Below are 9,274 nucleotides of genomic sequence, written 5' to 3'. Positions count from 1 at the left end.
CCATAGCGCTCCAACACAAGTCCGTTTTCTCCGTTTTGCGATATGCCACACCTCTCCCGATGAACGGGACCTCCGTTTCGACCGTAGGAGGTCTGTTTCCTCCGTTTTGCGGTACGCCAGACCCCTCCCGATGAACAGGATCCCGTTTCGACCGTGGCCGGTCGAACACAAGGCTGTTTCCTCCGTTCTGCGGTACGCCAGGCCTCATTTCCATCGGCTGTTCCATCCAAGCCCTCCCGATGAACACGATGACGCATTCCGTTCCGACCCAGCCGGCTGGCTCCCCATGAACACGATGACGACGTTGTTTCTCCATTCTGACCCAGCCATGTACACGAGCCCTGGCCATACGTATACGCGAGTAGGCGTTCGAGACCTTTCCCGTATGTACATACGTGGCCGTATTTTCTTTCTTGCACACTGGTCGTTGTACATACATGTACATGCTACATGCGCGCCTCTACTACGACACGTGCACGCCTCTACATGGACCAATATGTACGTACACGTTCGCGACCAGAATGACAACGCCACGTACGCTTCGACCAGGTGGGTCCCAACTGTCAGGCACTTCCTTGCATGCGAAGATGTAGCTGGTGGGTCCCAGCAGTCAGGGGGGCGAATCGTTTTTTTGCCCGGACGCACTTCCTTGCGTGCAAAGATGTCGCTGGTAGGTCCCAGCAGTTAGGGGGAAACGTTATTTTCGGAAATACGGTTGCCCGTTCGGTGGGTCCCTGCTGTCAGGTGGAGGAATCATTATTTTCTGCGTAATAAGGAGGCACTTCCTTGCTGCGACCGTGGACCCAGCTATCAGTCTCTTCACGTACAGTCCATGTCCGATGGAAGCCGTTCCTTGACCACGTTGACCACACCGCGCCGAGAGCAACAGGGAGGTGGACGACAGCGAGTCCTAGGAAGAAGACGACGCCGAGCCGGGGAAGACGCGACAATGGATGCCCACGTGTAGAGGAGTATGAGGGTTCACTGGTTCGCTGCGGTGTGAGGCTGCTGTCGCCACAGAATAACAGGGGGTGTGGGTGAGTAGAGGGATGGCCTGGCCAGCGGTGGGAGTAGTAGGGGGCGGTGAGGCCTCCGCGGCATCGTAGCCAGCCACGGGAGGCAGGAGCATGAGGCACGACCGGCGCTGGTTTGAGCGGCTGGAGCAAGAAGACCAGAGGTCGAAGAAGCACTACGGCCGTTGGATGGACATCGTACGGTCACTGGAGCTGGAATCGTTCATATTGACTAAGTTGACAAAGCCCTCCGTCCCCGTCAACTTAGTTGGCCCACAAGTCATCCTCCCACTATTGTGGGTCCCAGCTAGCAGGGGGGTATTCATTTTTTGTGCGTAATAAGGAGGCACTTCCTTGCGTGCGAAGATATAGCTGGTGGGTCTGACCTGTCAGTGGTGGGTCCCAGCTGTCAGGTGGATGAATCATTATTGTGCACATAATAAGGAGGCATTTCCTTGCGTGCGGCCTTGGACCCAGCCGTTAGCCTCTCCACGCACAGTCTACTTCTGATGGTGTCGTTCTTTGACCACGTTGACCACTCCACGCCAAGCACATCCAAGGTGGTGGACGATGGCGAGGCCTCGGACAGCAACGAGCCGGAGATGGGAAGACGCGGGAGTAGAGTCGCAGACGGAGAGGTGTATGAGGGTTAACATGTTCTGGTGCGGTGTGGTTCGGCAGTCAGTGGAGAAGAACATGAGGTGTGGATGGGTGGAGGGATGGCCTGGACAACGGTGGAGTAGCGCTTCACAATGAAGCGTGCTAAGCAGAGCTGCTAGCAGCAGGAGGCGGGAGCAGGTGGTCCCGGCGGCGCTGGAGGAAGAAGACAAGAGATTGAAGATGGATGCCGGTCGTTGGATATAAATCCAACGGCTAACGATGTCAGAATCATTTGTGACTAAGTTGACAACGACTTGCATTGGCTTCGGCCTATTGGCCCACATTCTAGCCTCCAAAAATGTGGCACGTATTCAACCCATTTTTTCAGAATTTACAGTCTTTTTTGCGGGGTAGAATTTACAGTCAATTTGATCTTTTTTTTGAATTACAATCCATTAACTGGGCTGGGTGAACAAATAATGTAGCGTCCATGCCGCCCATTTATATATTTCCTAAAAAATTACAGGCCATTTGCATTTTCCCGAAATACACGATTTTGCTGGGCTGATTCTAATTATAATGTTGGGGTGGGCGCAACAATGTTATCAAAAAATAAACAGGGGCTGAACATTTTGTTATATATATAAATAATAAGTGATTTATTATTAAATTGGTCCTGAAATCTTACCAAGCTTTTGTACACAATCATCAGGATTTTCGTTGCCAAAAAAATCCAGGATTTTATTGTTAAGAAATTATTTTTATAAGTTAATAAGATGTGGGATATAGTTTTCTTACATATGTAAGTATCTGTTAAATATATGATGACAATAACAATAATATATAATAACATATAAAATAATTTAAATATATATAATATAGTTAGAAGGGAAACATAAGTTGGACCAGGCGTTCCTATTCTTATATAGAAAAATAGAACAGACCTCTGCGTTTTCTTCAAAAAAAACATAAATTGGGCTGCCGATGTTTCAGGAAAAATAAAACCTCGGATGGGAGGTCCATAGGCCGGTCGATACATGACGGCCCTCAAGAAAATACAAACAGGCCTATGGACCTCCCATCCGAGGTCGTGGGCTGCGCATGTTAAAAAAGAAAGCCTAGACGGGGCAGCCCAAAACCCAGCTGATACTTGCTGCCCCAGTGATAATAAATGATACCTGCCAGCTCCCCGGCTTCGTTGTGAATTTATCTCCTATAGTAACTACGTTGAAGCACCTAAAAAATGTAACTATGTTGACAAACCCGTGGGCCCCAACGTCAGTATAGCATTAGGAGGAAGTATTTTTTCGATGAGGCACTTGCTTGCGTACGGCCATAGACCTGGTGGGTCCCGACTGTCCGCCTCTCCACGTACAGTCCTCTCCAGATTCCTCTCGTTTGTTCAGCATGTTCACAACGGCAGACAGCGGCGTCGCGGCGAGCGCACAAAGGCGCAGGAGGAGATCCGACCACCTGAGGAAGTGCCTTATTAGTAACGAAACAACTGAACTAGCCTAGTGGCCGAGTGACACTACCCGACAGCTGTTCCGCCCGGGTTCGATTCCACCTGTGCAGAGAAAATATCTCCAAATTTTTTGCCTCTGCCTTTATTGACATGTGGGTCCCAATTGTCATCTACGCACACCACGTCCAACACTTGCCAAAACTTCGTCCCTCGTTTTCTCTGTTTTTCGCACACTCGACATTGTGTGGGCATTTTGAAAATAGCATATCTTTTTGACTGTGCATCATATGAAGATGTGCTATGCATGAATGTTGATCAGCATGATGTTAACTGGCTGGTAGTTCCAGTTTCGACCATGAATAAAACTTCCAACATGATGTTAACACTGTTTGAAAAGGCTGTGTTAATATAAATGCTCTGCCTCTGAAAGTTGCAGTTTCTTATCTGAAACTGAACTTGGAGTTTCTTATCTGAAACTGAAACTTGCAGTTTCTTCTCTGAGAATCACATTGTCTGCACTTTTATACTCCTATGAAACTACATTTTTTAAGTGCTAAAAATAGATCTCTAGAATTCATAAAATACTTCATATGCTTAATACTTCAAATCTGAAATTCAAAAGACATTAATATCTAAAAGTACGCTCAAAATACACAACACAAAACACAATTCACAACCTCCCAATACTGACAACCCTAAGCTCCTCCTGACAATTCACAACCTGCCCGACTATTGGGTGGGGGGGCAGTCCCTCCTATTCCTTGGCGGCAGACAGCCGCCCCGTGAGACGATGTGAACGGCAAGGGAGAGGTTGGCGGGGAAGCGTCGTCGGGCCAACTGTTTTTCTCCTCTTGCAGTTGGGTTCGGTCGACGAAGACTCCACCGGCTCGCTCTGGCACGACACCCTCACAAACGGCACCCTGTAGATGCTCGATCCTTCAATCTCTGGTGGATGCTCCATCTGGGATCGATACTCCCACCACCGCTCCCTCATGATCGGATTCGGTGAATCTGTTTGCTCCATGGCCCAGAGGAGCAGCTCTATGTACTCCCATGCGACTCCCTGCGGGAGTATCGCCGCCTTTTCGCTCTGTTGCAGATATTTGGCCATGGATGTCGCCGTCGCCGCTAGTTGGTCCTTGTTGTCAAACCAAGACTGTATCTCCAACATCCTAGCTAGCTTCACAGGGTCGCCGTCTGCGATCCTCACGTATCGGTTGTACTCCTCCATCGATCTACTTCTCCACAGCACCTTCACTCGCCGGCGGTGGTTTTTGAATGGAAGAGGAGAGGAGCAGCGCTGGTTTTGGATTAGAACGGGAGAGGAGCGACGCTGGTTTTGGATTGGAACAGGAGAGGAGGGGCGGTGGTTTTGAAATGGAAGAGGAGAGGAGCGGCGCTGGATTTAGATTGGAACAGGAGAGGAGCGGCGGTGGTTTAAGAGGAGAACAACGGAAGAGCGGCGCTGGTCTTGGAAGTATTTTTTTGTTTTGCCTATTTTGGGTCAAAGTTTGACCACGTACTGTATTTGACAAGCAAAATGTGAATGCATGTCACCAAAAATTGTATCGTTTGGTTCGTATCTGAATGTACTTTCAAATTATATTATTTTTGCAACGTATAACATATATTTTATTTGCGAAAATCATGGTCAATTATGACCCAGAATAAAAGGGAGACTAGTTAATGTGGGGTCGCTTTCTTAATTGAAGGGTAAATTGATTTTGATTTTGATCCAGTCACAGCGCGCCGGCCCTCTCGTCCAATCCTAAATCGCTGCCGCACGCTCCTCTCCCTCTTCTCCATTGCAAAACCACCTCCTCTCCTCTCCATCATCTCCATTCAAAAACCACCGTCTCGCCTCTCCCTCTTCTCCATTGCAAAACCACCTCCTCTCCTCTCCATCATCTCCATTCCAAAACCACCGTGTCGCCTCTCCCTCTTCTCCATTGCAAAACCACCTCCTCTCCTCTCCATCATTTCCATTCCAAAACCACCGTCTCGCCTCTCCCTCTTCTCTATTGCAAGACCACCGTCTCTCCTCCCATCTTCCAAAGCTAGCACCGGACCACTCAGAAGGACATTTATGGAGAGGATGCAGCAGCGAATCAGGCAGATCGCCGGCGGCGACCAGGCAAAGTTAGCCAGGTTGAAGGAGATCCTTACTTGGTTTGACAATGAGTGGGAGATTTCGAGGACGGTGAGGGCCATGTGGCAATGTATGCGAAAGAGCGAGACGGCGGCGATGAGGGCGGCGATGTACATGTACTCCTCGGCGGCAGTCACGCCGCAGTCCTTCGAGTTCATCGAGTATCTCCTCTGGGCGATGGAGCAGACAGATTCGCCCGAGGCGAAAGTCAGGCGGAGGTGGTGGGCGTACAGGTCGAAGGTCGAGCACCCAGAGGATAACGAATCGATCGAGTACGGTGTGCCGTTCGTGAGGGTGCAGAGCCAGCCGGAGCCACAGGAGTATTCGTTCTCCCACCGCAAGAGGAGGCCGGATGGCGCGACGTCGCTTCCCCGCCGTTCTCCACGGTTCCCTCGACGCTCGCCTCGTTTCAACGGCGGCGGTAGGGTTTAAGGTAAGCTTCGCACTAACCTAATCTTCCACCTGCTCATGCTTACAATCAGTGTGACAGCTAATGAAAATCATGCTTACAATCAGTCTCCGAGTACTACGCCAATCACCCTTAAATAGCTCTGGACCTTTGGGTCAAAGTTGTGACACTGTGTACAAATAAAGAAAAATAGATTGGTGCTTCTTTCAGAAAAGAGTACTCCCTAGAAAACTGCCAATATAAGCTACTAGTATTTGGTTAGAGGATTTGCTGCCGAGAAAGATCCGTCCACAGAGAGCGCCACACATCCCACTGGTGGTGGTGGATGCCAATGCGTGCATGGAGCATGGTTGGTGTCGGTAATTTTTACTTGGCACACCTCGCACTCTGCATATATGCCGGTTCCATCCGTACATTTGTGCAGTTCCACCAAAATGCAGCTGAATAACCCTGTTTGCACAGATAATGAAAAAGCGTGATTACATTATAGTGGCACTAGTTGATGAAACACGCAAAATAAATAGAAGAAAATATTGCGATAGTATCATAGTATGCCATGCTGCGAGGGCGAGATGGGCCCTGCGACGCCTCATACGGTACGCCACGCCTCATACTGGAAATCGTCCCAAGTCTCCCCGATACACCTTCTGCCAGTGATGAACATCAGTGTACAGCGGTAGTACAAGGAGGGGCCTTGAGACATTCAAATCTCTATTTTTGTGCAGATCAACTAAAATTAAGCACCCCAGTTTGCAGAAACGCTTAAACATTAACAATGGGACTAGTTGATGAAACATACATTAACAAAGAGAAGCACTTTCTTTATCTACATTGGAAATGAAATGATAGAGAGGACACTCGCTCTATTTTAACTGTATTATTACTTCATTTTATCAGTGACACTAGGGTCGAGCAGGTGGCAAACGAGGTGTACCGTGCGTCGCAAGGATGAAGGCCGGGGGTGCTTAGACTGGGATGCTGAAGCTGGCTCTTTCAGTCCCTATCTTCCCCCTGATGTTTCTGTGGTAGCATTTGGGTTGTAATCCAAACTTGGTCGAGCTGGTGCTGCATCCCCCTACCTGCCTAGCTTATGTGGCGAACTTGTCTACTGCTAGTACTCAATCCGTTCTAGTAGTAGTTGCATAACTGCCCGTTTACATTGAGATGTTGTCGGATAATGGTTCTCTATGCTTGGGTTTCTTTAATGAAATCGGAGGGAACCCCCTCTTTCGATATAGAAAAAAACAATGGAACTAGCGGTGCCAAAACATTGCCTCAAATTAATAGTGCCACTAGATTAAGGTGCAAAATAATAAGATTACTACTTTATCATGGCAGTGCCAACATAGTAGCACAAGAGCGGGATCAACATGCATGATCTTTGGCAAACGATCAGACCAAAAAGGAACATACCTCATGATGGGAACCATATCTACAGTCAACGCCATCGTAGAAGGGATGACACCAGTCACCAACATGGATGATTCAATTCATGGGACCTTTTGGTGCAGTTCACCTAAAATGAAGCAATGTCCCATGAGCTAGCAACTTCTTCTTCTTCTTCTTCTTCTTCTTCTTCTTCTTCTTCTTCTTCTTCTTCTTCTTCTTCTTCTTCTTCTTCTTCTTCTTCTTCTTCTTCTTCTTCTTCTTCTTCTTCTTCTTCTTCTTCTTCTTCTTCTTCTTCTTCTTCTTCTTCTTCTTCTTCTTCTTTTTTAAGAAAAGGGCTCCAGCCCCGGTTCCATTTCCATCAGAAAACAAAACCCACAGAGCTTCTTCTTCATTAGTTGCAATAAAATTGAGCAACATCAAGGTTGGTCATGAAGCTCCTGGAATGTTCAACTATAATTTGGATATCATTTGTGCAGTTCAACTAAGATCAAGCGTGAAATGTATATCTCTGTTTGCACAAAAAAGGTGGAAAGGAGGGTGACTAACAAGTGATGAAACATGCATCAAATGAAAAAAGCATGTTCCTTATCTGAATGGCTATCGTACAAGGACAGTAGCAATTTCTAGCAGCATTGCTAGATATTAGTGTGGGCATTAGGATTAACTATGACAACCGTTAAACACGACATTACTTGAATGGTGCCATTGCTTCATTTTAGTAGCAACATTACATTAACAGCTGCTACAGAGTCGGTATTTGGGCACGAGAGAGTAGGCGGACCAGGACAGTTGCATCTCTAACGAAAAGAAGCAACTTATCTTAATGGGAAATTTAGCAGGACATGAAAAAAGTGCCATTGATTCATATTACTGGAGGCATTACATTGAAAACAACATTGGTTTAACATGTCCTTACTTTTAATAGTGCGACCGCTACATTTTACCAGTGGCCTTACATAAGAGCGGCTCGGGGCAACAAACATCAGAAGAGGATATCTGGGTTGGTCCCATTTTTGTTCGGTATATAGCCACCTTATACTGTGTGAGGCTAGCAAATCTAGTGCTGGACTTACTCTGTTGACTTGTCCCCTAGTCCCTACTTCCTTTCCTTTTTCAACCAATAGATCGGGTTTATATTGAGTTTGTACTGCGTTCCCTTTATTTCCCTATTAGACCTAGAGACCAGTTGGATAGCCAGTCTCTGCTACTTTTCGCACCCATTATTTTCTCTTTCGACCAAGTCCTAGATTCAGGTAACAAATCTTCCCCCACCCCACCCCTTTCTTCCTTGTTTGAACCAAGTAGTACTAGATTCGAGTGCATGAACTAGTTTTACCTCTTAACAGTAAAAAAATAGGTGGTTTTCGAATAGCTGATCGATCCTATCTACGAGGGGGCCTGAGAAATAGTAAAAGATGCAAATGCAGCGACGTCAGGAGCTCGGGAAGTAGAGCAAGGCCGGTTTTGAAGGAAGTTATACCTGAGGGTTGCCGGGATGTCGCTAGGTGGGCGGCGGGAGGCCGGATCTGCCCACACCACGGCAGCGAGGAAGAATGGGTGGGAGGCCCTCCCTCGCCAGCGATGCTTGGGAGAGAACTGCAAGGCACACTGATCTGGACGCACCGGCAGTGGGTAAGAGCCGTCACCGAGGATGACCACGTGAACATTGCACCTTCTCACCTTCCCCGGCGGGGAGGATCCGGCTAGTTCTGTGACCGCGGTGAGTAGAGAGAGAGAGAGTGTGTGTGTGGACACCGCTGTCGTGTTTAGATCTGGAGAGTACGAGACATTGTGAAGAGAGCAACACTAGCAAGCAAGCGCGGAGGCTCCTGCCTATATAGTGGAGTACTAGTTTTCTTTTGTCTACCGGCCGGAGCCGGCTTGACCTCGGCAATGATTGTTGAGAAGTCTTCATGCACGTGCCCCGGAGGCGCAGTTGTCTTCATTTTGATCTGAAGCACCGGATTATAACATATAACACGAAAAAATGCCACATGACAAGAAATCATAACCTCACTTCCCAAAGGAGACAAGATGAATCCCGACGGACAAACTAGACGAGGATCAAAGCTCAAATTAAAGATAAACTCGTAGAAAAGGGGTCCATCGATAGATGTCCTAATTAACATAGTCGGCTTGACCTAGATGGCAACCGAGTAGTCTTCGTGCATGTGCCCCCAATGACTAGCCCAACTCAGTTGTCGCTGTTTAACCCTTGCAGTGATCCGAAGCACATGACACCTAATTTT

This window comes from Triticum aestivum, chromosome 1A (assembly GCF_018294505.1).
Source record: "Triticum aestivum cultivar Chinese Spring chromosome 1A, IWGSC CS RefSeq v2.1, whole genome shotgun sequence".
Lineage (NCBI taxonomy): Eukaryota > Viridiplantae > Streptophyta > Magnoliopsida > Poales > Poaceae > Triticum > Triticum aestivum.
This window is presented reverse-complemented; position numbering follows the sequence as displayed.